Here is a 16,261-nt window from a genome sequence, read left to right as displayed (position 1 = left end):
ACTTTTCAACTCCAGAATTTCTGTGTTGCTGTTTAAGTAATGTTATCTCTTTATCAGTGTTCTCTATTTGATGAGACAATATTATCTTTTTCTTTAATTCTTACAGCATAATTTTTTTTTCATTCTTTGAACATATTTATGCTAGCTGTTTTGGAGTTTTTGTTTGCTATTTTACCATCTGTGCCCCTTCAGTTCCATGTGTTTTATCTTGGTCTGTCAAAGAATAAAGGTATATTAAATTATTCTGCTAAAATGTGTTTTTTTACATTTTTCCCTTTTATTTTTAATTTTTGACTATAAAATTTAATGATATTACTATACTAAGCACATAAAAGGTTTTTTTTCTATTGTTATGAAGTATTAAGCAGCTATAAATTAATATTTGTAAAATATGAGTTATAAGTAACAACTACTATAACAAGTATCAGAGTGTGTACCCATCAAATTTAAGAAAAAGAATATTGTCACCAATTTTTCATTTTGTATTTTGAAGAATGATTTTGGAGAATTTATATTACTAGATATAAAAACTGACTATTTTGCCATAGTATGACAGTGATCACATTAGCACAAGGGTAGACAAACAGACTAATGGAAGAGAACAGAGAGCCTGAAAATAAATCAACACATGTGTAGATACAATTTATGATAAATGGGACAAATGCAGAGAGTACATTTTGATTTGTAGAAACTCATAGAGTTACAAATATTTCCTTTGTAGCTTATCCTTTAATCATTTAAACTTTTCCTTTTTTCTTTTCTGTTTTTTTTCTGTCACACAATATTTTTTTTATGTTTTGCTTTTTAATTTTTATATAGTCAAATCTGTCTATATTTTCTTCTTTAGATTCCAGGTCTTCTGAATTATTTAGGAAACTTCTGCAATCCAAGCGCATAGAAATATTTTCCTTTAATGATTTGGAAAAAAATATATATGTATGTGTATGTGTGTTTGTATGTGACTGTGTGTGTGTCTGACTCTTTGTGACCCCATGAACTGTAGCCCACCAGGCTCCTCTACCCCTGGAATTCTCCAGGCAAGAATACTGGAGTGGGTTGCCATTCCCTTCTCCAGGAGATTTTCCTGACCCAGAGATTGAACTCAGCTCTGCCTCATTGCTGGCAGATTAATTCATTCAGAACTTCGTGTATAATCCCTAATTCATCCGGAAATTCTTTTCAAGTGTAGTATGTGGTAGGCATCTAACAGATAGCTACTTGTCACTTTCCTATTTGTTGACTGATCCTTTCTTTCCCCAGTAATTTAAAGGGCCACATTTTTTATCTCCTAATTTTCTGCTTTGGGGTTCTTTGTCTAATCTTGGGCCAATATCTCACTGTTCTAATAGCTATAACTTAATAGTATATTTTTGTTTCTGGTGAAACAAGTGTCTCTTTGGTGTTTTTTCCCAAGCCTGTAGTAAATTCAGAGGGTACCCTTTAAGGTCCTCTGAGTCTAGATACACAGGCTGAGGTCAGGCAGAGCATACAGATCAGATTCTAGAGATATATCTTTAATTTTATGCTCTATAGAAACAACCATAAAACATAATGAACAGAATTATGATCTTCAGCATCTACTGGGCCCCATGTTGCTCTGAAGTCTCACTTTTCCAGAGTCAATTCTCTTTCCTATTCTTCTTAGCTCCAGTTGTACACCTAAACCATCCCTCCATTTATTCCTCCAGGATGAACTTCCCATCTTTGTTTCAGAATAGAAACAAACCATAACATGGGATATTAAAATGGAGAGAGAGCCTCACCCTCTTTCTGCCAAGCTCTATTTAGTGAGATCTGGTCCCACCCCTTCCCATTCCCTTAGGGAATAGTTCCTTTTCGCCCTGTGTTTAAACATGCCTATCTCTCTCACTTTAACACACATGCACGTGTGTGTGAGCGCGCACACACACACCCCCTTTCACTCCATGTTTCCTTGCAGCTGCCTTGCTATCTCTTCTTGTTCAAAGCCACATTTCTAGAAAAAGTTGTGCAAACTCATCATTTCTCCTCCTCCCACTCATTTCTCATTCTACTCAAAGGTCACCTGTCACTTCCTTATTGTTAAATCTTTGCTAATATTCTTGCCTCTGGTGTTGTTCCTCATCATTGTAGCTGCCAGAATAATCCTTTTAAGATGCCAATTTGAACACATTATTACCCTCCTTAAAAAGCTTTCATGGCTTCTTACTGATCTCAAGATAAGATCCAAACTCCAAGAGGCCGCCATTTTCAGTCTCCTCAGCCTTCTCCAACCCTAACCTCTGGTCACACCATGCTTCTCACTGTCCCTGGCTTCCTCACTATGCCTTCACCTATTCTTTCTTTCTGCACATTTGCATGGCTAATGTATACTTACCTTCATTACACCATTACTTCATTACTCAGGAAAGAAGATGGGAAGGCTTTCCTGACCACCACTCCAAGACCAGAGGAAGCTCCCTTACTTTGTGTTTCCTTGGCACCTGTACTATGTGGAGCCCATATCACACTGTTTATTTCTCTCTGTCTCCAACTGGGCTGAAAACTCTTGAGAGCAGAGATCATTTCTTAATCATCACCTAATCCCAACATCAAGCAGAGTACGTGGCACATAGCAGATAAACTGTAGATATTGAAATCAATGAATGCATATCTTCTCTGTTAGCTGAGAGCTCAGCATCATCTTTTTTTTTTTAAACTAAAGAGTATTGTTTGTTTATACTATGGTAAAAAATCACATGGGGCTTCCCGGGTGGCACAGTGGTAAAGAATTCACCTGCCAATGCAAGAGACACAAGAGACATGGGTTTGATCCCTGGGTTGGGAAGATCCCCTGCAGTAGGAAATGGTAACCCACTCCAGTATTCTTGCCTGAAAAACTTATGGACAGAGGAGCCTTTCAGGCTGTGTCCATGGGGTCACAAAGAGTTGGACATGACTGAACAATAAAGCACAAAAAACCACATATCTCTTAATGTATCCTCTTAACTGTTTCTTAAATGTACAGTTCAGTAGTGTTAAGTATATTTATATTGTTTTGAAGCATATCTCTGGAATGTTTTCTCTTGCAAAACTGGAACTCTATATCCATTAAATAATAGTTCTTCTTGGCTTCTTATCCTTAGCTCCTGATAACCACCATTCTACTTCCCATATCTATAAATTTGACTACTTTAGATACCTCATATAATGGAATTGTATACTATTTGTCCTTTGTATAATATTGTATAGTATTTGTGTAGTATTTGCCCTTGACAAGCTAATTTCACCTGGCATACTTCTTCAATGTTTATGCATGTAAGAGGAAGGACCACTTCTGAACTCATTCTAGAGATCACAATCACCCTGATAACAAAACTAGACAAAGCTATCACACGCACAAAAAAGTTACAGGCCAGTATCACTGATGAACATAAATGCAAAAATTCTCAGCAAAATATTAACAAACCAAATCCAGCAGCATATTAAGAAGGATCATATGCCATAATCAAGTGGGAGTTATTCCAGGGATTTAATATCTGCAAATTAGTCAACCAGTGTGTTATACCATAATAACAAATTGAAGAATAAAACCTTTATGATCATATCAATAGATTCAGAAAAAAACTATTGATAACCATTTAGCATTCATTTATGACAAAAACTCTCCAGAAAGTGGGCATAGAGGGAACATACCTCTACATAATAAAGGCTATATATGATAAACCCATAGCTAATGTCATACTCTATGATAAACCCATAGCTAATGTCATACTCAATGGTGAAAAGCTGAAAACATTCCTTCAAGATTAGGAGCAAGACAAGAGTGCCCACTCTCACCAACTTTTATTCAATATGGTTTTGGAAGTCCTAGTCACAATATTCAGAGAAGAAAAAGAAATAAAAAGAATCCAATTGGAAAGAAAGAAGTAAAACTGTTACTATTTGTAGATGTCATGATACTATATGGAGAAAATCCTAAAGATGCCACCAGAAAACTACCCAGTTCAGTTCAGTTCAGTCGCTCAGTCATGTCCGACTCTTCGAGACCCCATGAATCACAGCACACCAGACCTCCCTGTCCATCACCAACTCCCGGAGTTTACCCAAACTCATGTCCGTCGAGTCGGTGATGCCATCCAGCCATCTCATCCTCTGTCGTCCCCTTCTCCTCCTGCCCCCAATCCCTCCCAGCATCAGGGTCTTTTCCAATGAGTCAACTCTTCACATGAGGTGGCCAAAGTATTGGAGTTTCAGCTTCAGCATCAGTCCTTCCAATGAATATTCAGGACTGATCTCCCTTAGGATGGACTGGTTGGATCTCCTTACAGTCCAGGGGACTCTCAAGAGTCTTCTCTAACACCACAGTTCAAAAGCATCAATTCTTCAGCGCTCAGCTTTCTTCACAGTCCAACTCTCACATCCATACATGACCAATAGCCTGAAAAACCATAGCCTGAAAACTACTAGAGATCATCAATGAATTTGGTAAAGCCACAGGATACAAAGTTAATATACAGAAATCTATTGCATTTCTATGCACTAACAATGAAATATCAGAAATAAATTAAGGAAACAATCCCATTTATCATCACCCCAAGAAGAATAAAATAGCTAGGTATAAACCTACCTAGAGAGGCAAAAGATGTGTACTCTGAAAACTATAAGACATTGATGAAAGAAATTGAAGAAGACACTAACAGATGGAGAGATACACTGTGTTTTTGGATTGGAATAACCAATATTGTTAAAATGACCCTGCTACCCAAGGCCCTGGTAGCTCAGTTGGTGAAGAATCCACCTGCAATGCAGGAGACCTGGGTTTGACCCCTGGATTGGGAAGATCCCCTGGGGAAGGAAATGGCAACCTACTCCAGGATTCTTGCCTGGGACAATTCCATGGACAGAGGAGCCTGGTGGGCTATAGTCCATGGAGTCACAAAGAGTTGGACTCAACTTAGCAACTAAACCACCAACCATCACCACCCAAGGTAATCTATAGATTCAGTGCAATTGCTATCGAAATACCAATGGCATTTTTCACAGAACTAGGACAAGTAATGTTAAAATTTGTATGCAAACACAAAAGAGCCCAAATAGCAGAACCAGTCTTGAGAAAGAGGAACAGAGCTGGAGGAATCATGTTTCCCGACCTCAGATTGTACTGCAAAGATACAGTGATCAAAACGGTATGGTACTGGCATGAAAACAGACACATAGATCAATGGAACAAGATAGAAAGCCCAGAAATAAACCCACACTGTTACAGTCAATTAGTTCACAACACAAGAGGCAAGAATATGCAATGGGTTAAAGACAGTATCTTCTATAAGTGGTGCTGGGAAAACTGAAAAGTTACATGTAAAGGAAGAAATTAGAATATGATCTACTATTATACGCAAAAATAAGCTTAAAATGGCTTAAAGACCTAAATGTAAGACCAGATACTATAACACTCCTAGAAGAAAACTTAGGCAGGACATTCTTGGACATAAATCAAACCATTATTTTGTGTGTCCTTCGCCTAAAGTCAAAGAAATAAAAGTAAAAATAAATGGGATATAATTAAACTTGGAAGTTTTTGCACAGCAAAGGAAACCACCAACAAAATGAAAAGAAATCTACTGAATGGGAGAAAATATTTGCAAATAATATGGCTGAAAAAGAATTAATATTAAATATATATAAAGAGCTTGTACGACTCAACATCAAAAAATGACCCAATTTAAATATGGGCAGAAGAACTAAATAGAAATTTTTCTAAAGAGGAAATGCAAATGGCCAACAGGCACAAGAAAAGATGTTTAACATTACTAATTATCAGGAAGATGTATATCAAAACCATACACAATTTCAGCTCATAAGAGCAACAAATATCAGTGAGGATGTGGAGAAAAGGAAGAGAGGGAATACAATGCTAGTGGGCTATAGCTAGGGCTATATAAATTAGTATATATATAGTGGGCTATATAAATTAGTATATATATATAGTGGGCTATATAAATTAGTATATATATAGTGGGCTATATAAATTAGTATATATATAGTGGGCTACATAAATTAGTATAGCCACTGTGGAAAACAGTATGGAGACTTCTCAAAAAACTAAAAATAGAACTATCATATGACCCAGTGCTTCCACTCCTAGGTATATATCTGAAAAAAAAAACCTACTAATTCAAAAAGATACATGTACCCAGTGTTCATAGAAGCATTATTTTTAATTGCCAAGACACAAAAACAACCGAAGTGTCCATTAACAGGTGAATGGATAAAGAAGCTGTGGTATATATATATATACATACACACACACACCTACTGGAATACTGTATGCATACTAAGTCGCTTCAGTTGTGTTCAACTCTTTCCAACCCTATGGACCATAGCCCGCCAGGTTCCTCTGTCCATGGAATTCTCCAGGCAAGAATACTGGTGTGGGTTGCCATGCCTTCCTCTAGGGTATCTTCCTGACCCAGGGATCAAACCCATATCTCTTACGTTTCCTGCATGGCAGGCAGATTCTTTATTGCTGAGCTACTGGGGAAATTGGAATACTACTTGGCCATAAAAAAGTTTTGCCATTTGCAACAACACGGATGGACTTGGAGGGCATTATGCCAAGTGAAAGAAGTCAGACACAGAAAGACGAAAATTGTATGGTATCACTTATGTGGACTCTAAAAAATATAACAAAACAGAAGCAGATCCACCTAGATAGAGAACAAACTAGTGGTTACCAGAGGTGGGGAAGGGGCAATATCGGGGAGAAGGAGTGGGAGATACAAACTTTTGGGTGTAAGATAGGCTCAGGGATATATTGTACAACACAGAGGATATAACCAATATTTTGTAGCAACTGTAAGTGGAAAGCAACTTTTAAAAATTGTGTAAAATTTTTAATTAAAAAAAGATTAATGCATGTAGTATATTATAGGCTTTCCTTCCTTTTTAAGGCTGTCTCGTATTTGATTATATATATATATACCACATTTTTTTTGTCCATTCATCCACTGATGGACATTTGGGTTGCTTCCATCCATTGGTGATTTTTTATGATTTTCTACAGTATTTATAATTCTGGGTTTTCACAAGTTTCTGATCCTATAACATTCAAATTCCAGATAGTATATGCAACTATATATTTTACAGAAATAAAAAGAGCTTTATTAAATATAAGCTTTTGTAACTACTATAAAGTTATACACAGTTTTTCTAATTAAAAACTTATTAAAATGTATACATTTTAATATGTATTCCACTGTATAAATCCTCATTAAAAATAAGAAATGCTTATGCATAATTTGGTATCAGTTTATACAGAATAATGACTCTAATGAGACTGATCTTTATAAGGTCAATTTTTAAACCTGTGTGTTAGTTGCTTAGTCGTGTCTGACTCTTTGCAACCCCAGACACTGTAGCCCGCCAGGCTCCTCTATCCATAGGATTCTCTAGGCAAGAATACTGGAGTGGATTGTCATTTCCTTCTCTAGGGGATGTTCCCAACCTAGGGGTCAAACCCAGGTCTCCCTCATTGCAGGCAGATTCTTTACCATCTGAGCCACCAGGGAAGCCCAACTTAAAAGTGTACAAATCTTGAGAGTCTGAGAATGAATAATTATGAATATTCATGAATGAACATTCATGAATTTATCTATTCATGATTCATAAATTCATGAATTTATCTATCTATCTATATATAGATAGATAGATATGGATATATATTCAAAGCTAAGTTTGTTTATCTTTTTAAAAGAGAGAACGCAAATCATTAATCTTTGTTTTCTTCAACCACCAGGCAGCCCACAGGAGTACATTTTTAATCAACACCTGAGATCAGGTGGGATGGATAGAATTCTCTGCTCTAATGGTCAAATTACAGTGCAATCCATACAAACAGGCATTCAGTTCCTCAAGGGATAAGAAGACAAAAGAAAGAAAGGTGACAAAAAAATCCAATAATAGTGCCAGTTATAATCCTGTTACTTTAAGTCAGTAACCCATGTTAGGCATATTTTTTCTTCCATTTCTTCATTCCTTCTTGTTGATTTTGAGAATTGGGGTCACCACTGACTGGGGCTCATTCAGATGGACATTTAGATAAATTCCCTCTCTTTCTCTGGTTATTGTAAACAATGATACAATGTAATTCCTTGTATTTTCACATGCATGTATGATGATCTTGGAATAAATGAGTAAATTGGAATGGCTGGATCAAACAGTACACCACACACTTCTAGGAGAATATATGTATATTACGTGATGTTGTGATTACTCACCTAGAGCCAGATATCCTGGAGTGTGAAGTCAAGAGGGCCTTAGAAAGCATCACTACAAACAAAGCTAGTGGAGGTGATGGAATTCCAGCTGAGCTATTTCAACTCCTAAAAGATGATGCTGTGAAAGTGCTGCACTCAACGCCAGCAACTTTGGAAAACTCAGCAGTGGCCAGAGGACTGGAAAAGGTCAGTTTTCATTCCAATGCCAAAGAATGTTTAAACTACTGCACAATTGCACTCGTTTCACACGCTAGCAAAGTAATGCTCAAAATTCTCCAAACTAGGCTTCAACAGTATGTGAACTGAGAACTCCCAGATCATAGAAAAAGCAAGAGAATTCCAGAAATATCAATAACCTCAGATATGCAGATGACACCACCCTTATGGCAGAAAATAAGGTGCCTCTTGATGAAAGTGAAAGAGGGGAATGAAAAAGCTGACTTAAAACTCAACTTTCAAAAAATGAAGATCACGGCATCTGGTCCCATCACTTTATGGCAAATAGATGGGGAAACAATGGAAACAGTGACAGACTTTATTTTCTTGGGTTCCAAAATCACTGCAGATGGTGACTGCAGTCATGAAATTAAAAGATGCTTGCTCCTAGGAAGAAAAGCGATGACAAACCTAGGCAGCATATTAAAAAGCAGAGATACTACTTGGCCAACAAAGGGCCGTATAGTCAAAGCGATGGATTTTCCAGTATTCACATATGGATGTGTGAACTGGACCATAAAGAAAGCTGAGCACCAAAGAATTGATGCTTTTGAACTGTGGTGTTGGAGAAGATTCTTGAGAGTCCCTTGGATAGCAAGGAGACCAAACCAATCAATCGTAAAGGAAATCAGTGCTGCATATTCATTGGAGGACTGGTGTTGGAGCTGAAACTCCAATACTTTGGCCACCTGATGTGAAAAACTGACTCATTAAAAAAGATCTTGATGCTGGGCAAGATTGAAGGCAGAAGGAGAAGGGAATGACAGAGGATGAGACGGCTGGATGGCATCACTGACTCGATGGACATGAGTTTGAGCAAGCTCTGGGAGATTGTGATGGACAGGGAGGCCTGGCGTGCTGCATTCAGTGGGGTCACAGGGTTGGATGCGACTGAGTGACTGAACAACAATAACAGATAGGGAGAGAGAGAGAGAACATATATTCTCTCACATATGCCTACACACATATGTGCATTTATTTCTATATCTATCAATAGATGAATATACAACAAGTCATGAATTCATTCTGATAATCTCTGATTCCAATCCAACAACACAGGGTTCATTCTAGTCTTGCTCTTTTCCTATTTGTAACTCCTTTCTCCAAGTGAGAAACTTGCTCTCATTCTCCAAATATATTTACTTAATTGCTCAGTCCTAGCACTTACATAGGGCTTCCTTGGTGGCTCAGATGGTGAAGAATCTGCCTGCAATGCAGGAGACGCAGGAGATGCAGGTTCGACCCCTGGGTCGGGAAGATCCCCTGGAGAAGGGAATGGCCACCCACTCCAGTATTCTTGCCTGGAGAATTCCACGGACCGAGGAGCCTAGCGGGCTACAGTCTATGGGGTCACAAAGAACCAGACATGACTGAGCGAATAAAACACACAGCATATACATAAAATATCTTCAGAATTGCTAACCTATACCCCTTTGAATAACCTAGTAACTAGTGCATATTGTTTGTGTACAGTTCTTTTTGTATTTTGCCTATCCATTCAAAATACTATGTTCTGAAGCTACAGAGGTTAGTTCCTTTCTTTGCCACAGTGTGGTTATATTGTTCATTTGTAGTACAGTTAGGTTATTGGTTGTTATTTGTATTTCATTTTGGGTCCACCCCCCCCCCCCAATCCTGGTTGGTGTTAACTATTTGTTTCTGGGGTTTGTGAAACCTCACCATAGTTCTCAGAGTCAGAGCTGTACAAAAAGGATACTCACAGATCAAACCAGTCCATCCTAAAGGAAATCAATATTGAATATTCATTGGAAGGGCTGATGCTGAAGCTGAAGCTCCAATACTTTGGCCACCTGATGAAGAGCCAACTCATTGGAAAAGACCCTGATGCTGGGGAAGACTGAGGGCAGGAGGAGAAGGGGGCGACAGAGGATGAGATGGTTGGATGGCATCATCGACTTAATGGACATGAGTTTGAGCAAGCTCCAGGAGATGGTCAAAGACAGGGAAGCCTAGCATGTTGCAGTCCCTGGCATCGCAAAGAGCTGACACAGCCAAGCAACTGACAACAACAACATACTCACAGAGGTCTCAGTCACTCCCTCATCCGTTCTACCCACTTCCCACTCTCCCCTTCTTTCTATGTCTGTCTCATCTACCCCTCATAAGTAATTTGTAACATTAGTTTCTGGTTTATTTGTACTGTGTTTCCTTTACATTACTGATCCCCTGCTGGTCTTGATGATAAATGGACAAGTGCTGTGTTGTGTTTATTGCTCAGTCGTCTCTGACTCTTTGCGACCCACAGACTGCAGCCTGCCAGGCTCCTCTGTCCATGGGGATTCTTTAGACAAAAATACTGGAGTGGGTTGCCACGCCCTCCTCCAGGGGATCTTCCCAACCCAGGGATTAAACCCAGGTCTACCACATTGCAGGCAGATTCGTACCAACCCGAGCCACCTGGGAAGGCCTAAATGGACAAAAACAGCAGTCAAAGCCTTAAAAGGACATGGAAATAAAGAGTATAGATTTCTTAAGGTTGATGCTTACCCTACCAAGTAAGTTGCTTAGGCCAGGAGACAGGCTGGCCAAGGCTGAGGAGACTTTAGAAGGAGTACTGATAAATTTGACACTATCAAATAAAGTCCATACTCTATTCTTATTTCCTTAGTTTTTACCCAATGTCCTTTCTCTGTTCCAGGGTCCACCGACATTACATTTGACTGTCAAGTCTCCTTAGGATTCTCCAGACTGTGACACTTCATCAGACTTTCCTTGTTTCAATGACCTTGACAATTTTGAGGAGGTCAGACACTTTGTAGCACATATCTATTGGGATTTGTCTGGTGTTTTTAGTTCCTAGGGCTTCCTTGATAGCTCAATTGGTAAAGAACCTGCCTGTAACGCAGGAGACCCTGGTTCGATTCCTGGGTCGAGAAGATCCACTGGAGAAGGGATAGGCTACTCACTCCAGTATTCTTGGGCTTCCCTTGTGGCTCCGCTGGTAAAGAATCTGCCTGCAATGTGGAAGACCTGGGTTTGATCCCTGGGTTGGGAAGATCCATAGAGAAGTGATAGGTACCCACTCCAGTATTCTGGCCTGGAGAATTCCATGGAATGTACAGTCATGGGGTTGCAAAGAGTCGGACATGACTGAGTGACTTTCACTTTTAATTCCTAGGTGATCAATGCAAATAAATAGAGGAAAACAATAGAATGGGAAAGACTAGAGATCTCTTCAAGAAAATTAGAGATACCAAGGGAATGTTTTCTGCAGAGATGGGCACAATAAAAGACAGAAATGGTATGGACCTAACAGAAACAGAAGATATTAAGAAGAGGTGGCAAGAATACACAGAAGAACTGTACAAAAAAGATCTTAATGACCCAGTAGCCACAATGGTGTGATCACTCACCTAGAGCCAGACATCCTGAAGTGCAAAGTCAAGTGGGCCTTAGGAAGCATCACTACGAACAAAGCTAGTGGAGGTGACGGAATTCCAGCTGAGCTATTTTAAATCCTTAAAGATGATGATGTTAAAGTGCTGCCCTCAATATGCGAGCAAATTTGGAAAACTCAGCAGTGGCCAGAGAACTGGAAAAGGTTCATTTTTATTCCAATTCCAAAGGGCAATGCCAAAGAATGTTCAAACTACCACACAATTGCACTCATCTCACATGCTAGCAAAGAAATGCTCAAAATTCTCCAAGTCAGATTTCAACAGTAGGTGAACTGAGAACTTCCAGATGTTCAAGCTGAATTTTGAAAAGGCAGAGGAACCAGAGATCAAATTGACATCATCCACTGGATCACAGAAAAAACAAGAAAATTCCGGAAAAACATCTACTTCTGCTTCATTGACAATGCTAGAGCCTTTGACTCTGTGGATCACGATAAACTGTGGAAAATTCTTAAACAGATGGGACTATCAGACCACCTTACCTGCCTCCTGAGAAATCTGTATGCAGGCCAAGAAGCAATGATTAGAACTGGACATGAAACAACAGACTGGTTCAAAATTGGGTAAGAAGTACATTAAGGCTGTATATTGTCACCTTGTTTATTTAACTTATGTGGAGAGAACACCATGTGAGATGCCGGACTGGAGGAAGCACAAGCTGGAATCAAGATTGCAGAGAGAAATATCAATAACCTCAGATATGCAGATGACACCCCCCTTATGGCAGAAAGCAAAGAGGAACTAAAGAGCCTCTTTGATGACAGTGAAAGAGGAGAGTAAAAAATTTGGCTTTAAACTCAATATTCAAAAATGAGATCATGGCATCTGGTCCCATCACTTCATGGCAAATAGATGGAGAAACAAGGGAAGCAGTTACAGACTTTATTTTGGGGGGCTCCAAAATCATGGCAGATGGTGACTGTGGCCATGAAATTAAAAAATGCTTGCTCCTTGGAAGAAAAGCTATGACAAACCTAGATAGCATATTAAAGAGCAGAGACATTGCTTTACTGACAAAGGTCTGTATAGTCAAAGCTATAGTTTTTCTAGTACTCATGTATGGATGTGAGAGTTGGACCATAAAGAAAGCTGAGTGCTGAAGAATTGATGCTTTTGAACTGTGGTGTTGGAAGAGACTCTTGAGAGTCCCTTGGACAGCAAAGAGATCAAACCAGTCAATCCTAAAGGAAATCAGTCCTGAATATTCATTGGAAGGACTGATGCTAAAGTTGAAACTCCAATACTTTGCTCACCTGATGGGAAGAACTGACACATTAGAAAAGACCCTGAAGCTGGGAAAAATTAAAGGCAGGAGGAGAAGGGGACGACAGAGGATGAGATGGTTGGGTGGCATTACCAACTCAACGGACATGAGTTTGAGCAAGTTCTGGGAGTTGGAGATGGACAGGGATGTCTGTTGTGCTGCAGTAGATGGGGTCACAAAGAGTTGGACACGACTGAGCAATTGAACTGAACTTTCTCATAGTTAGACTACCATGAATTCTTGGGCATCAAGTGGCATTTTCAACTCATTATAGCAATGGCTTTCCTGGTGGCTCAGAGGTTAAAGCGTCTGCCTCCAATGCAGGAGACCCGGGTTCAATCCTTGGGTTCGATCCCTGGGTCGGGAAGATCCCCTGGAGAAGGAAATGGCAACCCACTCCAGTGTTCTTACCTGGAGAATCCCATGGATGGAGGAGCTTGGTAGGCTACAACCCACAGGGTTGCAGAGTCGGACATGACAGAGCGACTTCACTTTCACTTTCACAGCAACAAGATGCTATGGTTGGATGGCATCATTAACTCAATGGACATGAATTTTAGCAAACTCAGGGAGATAGTGAAGGACGGGGAAGCATAGTGTGTTGCAGTTCATGGGGTCACAGAGAGTTGGACATGATTGGTGACTGAACAACAACAATATAGCAGCATGGTTTATGTCTGACTGATGTTGACCTTAATCGATTGAGGTAGTGTCAGCAGGCTTCTCCACTGTAAAGCTTCTCTTTATTTTTCCCTTTCATGCTCTGCTCTTCAGAAGAAAGTCTGTGCAGTTCTTCCATAAGGAGTGAAGAATTATGATCCCCCATCTGAGGGCAGAGTATCTACATAAATTATTTGGAATTCTTCTGAATGGGAGACCCATCTCTTTTCTGATATTCATTTATTTACATCAACATGGACTCTTGGTCCACTGTGGTCCAGTGATTTAGACTCTGCCCTTCCAATGCAAGGGGCACAAGTTTGATCCCTGGTTGGGGAACTAAGGTCCCATATGTCTCATGGGGTGGCCAAAAATTTAAAAAAAAAAAAAAAAATGAACTCTTGGGTATTTGTTTTATATTCTGGGTTATAACTCAACTCTACACTATTTATTTTGCTACTCACACTGGCATCGGGGCTCTGGGCACGAGGGACTCATCTATTTGTTCCTGTGCCCCCTTGGCACATTATTTTTGACTGAATGTTTGTGTGTCACCGTTGCCCCTCCATATTCACATGTCGAAGCCTTAATCCCAAACATGTTGGTATTTAGAGAGGGGCATTTGGACATTAGGGTTAGATGAGGCCATGAGGGCCCTCATAATAGGATTAGTGCCTTTATAAGAAGAGACACCGGAGAGCATGTCTCTCCTGTATCCATACAGTGAGCCGGTGTCTGACTTCACACCAAGAAAAGAGGCCTTGGCACAAAATCGACCTTGTTGGCATTTTGATCTTGGATTTGCCAGCCTCCAGGGCTGTGAGAGAAAAACCTCTGTTGTTTAAGCCACGCAGTCTATGATGCTTTGTTATGGCAGCCTGAGCGAAGACACATACCTCATTGTTTTGCTTTTTGAGTACTTCCTCTCTTTCTGGCACTGCAAGATGCTCCAGGCTCATCTTGTGTATTTCCTGCCTCAGTCCTAGAATCAGCCATTTTTCCAAGGAGCCCCATTGCTGTTACTGGAGAATGTTATCAGACACCAGGAACCAGGTCGTAGGTAGCAAATTCTTTTCGGATAGACAGATTATTTTGTGCCCGCCATATTTCATGCTAGCTCTATGCTAGCTTCTTTTCACTGCAATTTACTTGACCCTCATAACAACTCTATGAGGAATTTACTGTTAACCCCCTCTGCAGAGGGGGAACAGAGGTTTAGCTAGGTTAATGCTAGCCAGCATCGCCTTGTTCTGTTTCCCAAACCCATCATACCACTATGATGGAGACTGGTGTCACATAGCCCACAAATCCCAAACGACCCTCTGTTTATCTGCAGTTTTATACTTCATAAGCTCTAGAGTAATTTGCATTACAATCAACATGTAACAGGTAATCAGTGCTTTTTCAGAGGGGTGAAGATATAAGCCACTCCTGGATCCACAAGTAGATACAAGTTACCTCTCCTGATATGTACAGATGTCACACCCCTCTTGAGAACACAGTTCTTATGTACAGTCTGAGACAGTCTGTACCTATTTTCATGTGTTTACATAGTACACACCACAGCACACACCAATCCTTGTGTGCACAGATAATATGGACTATCCTAAAATGCATGGATGACATGTCTTTTCAAAAACTTTATTTATTTTTTCATTGAAGGATAATTGCTTTATAGAATTTTGCTGATTTCTGCCAAACATCAACATGAATCAGGCATAAGTATACATATGTCCCCTCCCTCCATCTCCCTCCCCTTCCCACCCCTCCAGGTTGTCACAGAGCCCCTGTTTGAGTTTCCTGAGTCCTACAGCAAATTCTCATTGGCTGTCTATTTTACACATGGCAATGTAAATTTCCATGTTAGTCTCTCCATACATCTCACTCTCTCCCTCCCCCTCCCCTGCCTGCTCCGTGTCCATAAGTCTGTTTTCTATGTCTGTTTATCCACTGCTGCCCTGGAAATAGATTCATCAGTTCCATCTTTCTAGATTCCACATATATGCATTAGCACATGATATTTTTCTTTCTCTTTCTGACTTACTTCATTCTGTATAATAGGTTCTAGGTATGGATGACATCTTAACTGACAGAATAATGAAATCTGACATGTAGGAAAGTGCTTTATAACAGACATTGACACTACTCTAGTTTAAACTATGTCAGATTTTTCTCTTTCACACATAGGACCAACTTATGAAATTTGGGGATGTCCTAAGACAACTATTGAGCATCTTAGCTGTTATTCCAAATAGTGCTTCCGAAGGTAAAATTGGAGGTTTAAATCTTGTCCTCAAGGATGGGGGTCATATGATACAGGAAAGAACAAATCAGACAACCAGAGTGATTAAGGCTCCATCAGAGTGGCCACGGTGTGAGCTGGCATTTGAAGTAGACATTGGTGGATTTGTCTGCTCAGTGCCCCCTTTCTCTCTGGGAGCTGCCTCTGCCTTACCATCCAAAGC

This window comes from Cervus canadensis, chromosome 18 (genome assembly GCF_019320065.1).
Source record: "Cervus canadensis isolate Bull #8, Minnesota chromosome 18, ASM1932006v1, whole genome shotgun sequence".
Taxonomy (NCBI): domain Eukaryota; kingdom Metazoa; phylum Chordata; class Mammalia; order Artiodactyla; family Cervidae; genus Cervus; species Cervus canadensis.
The sequence above is the reverse complement of the archived record's forward strand: the minus strand, read 5'-3'. Positions refer to the sequence as shown.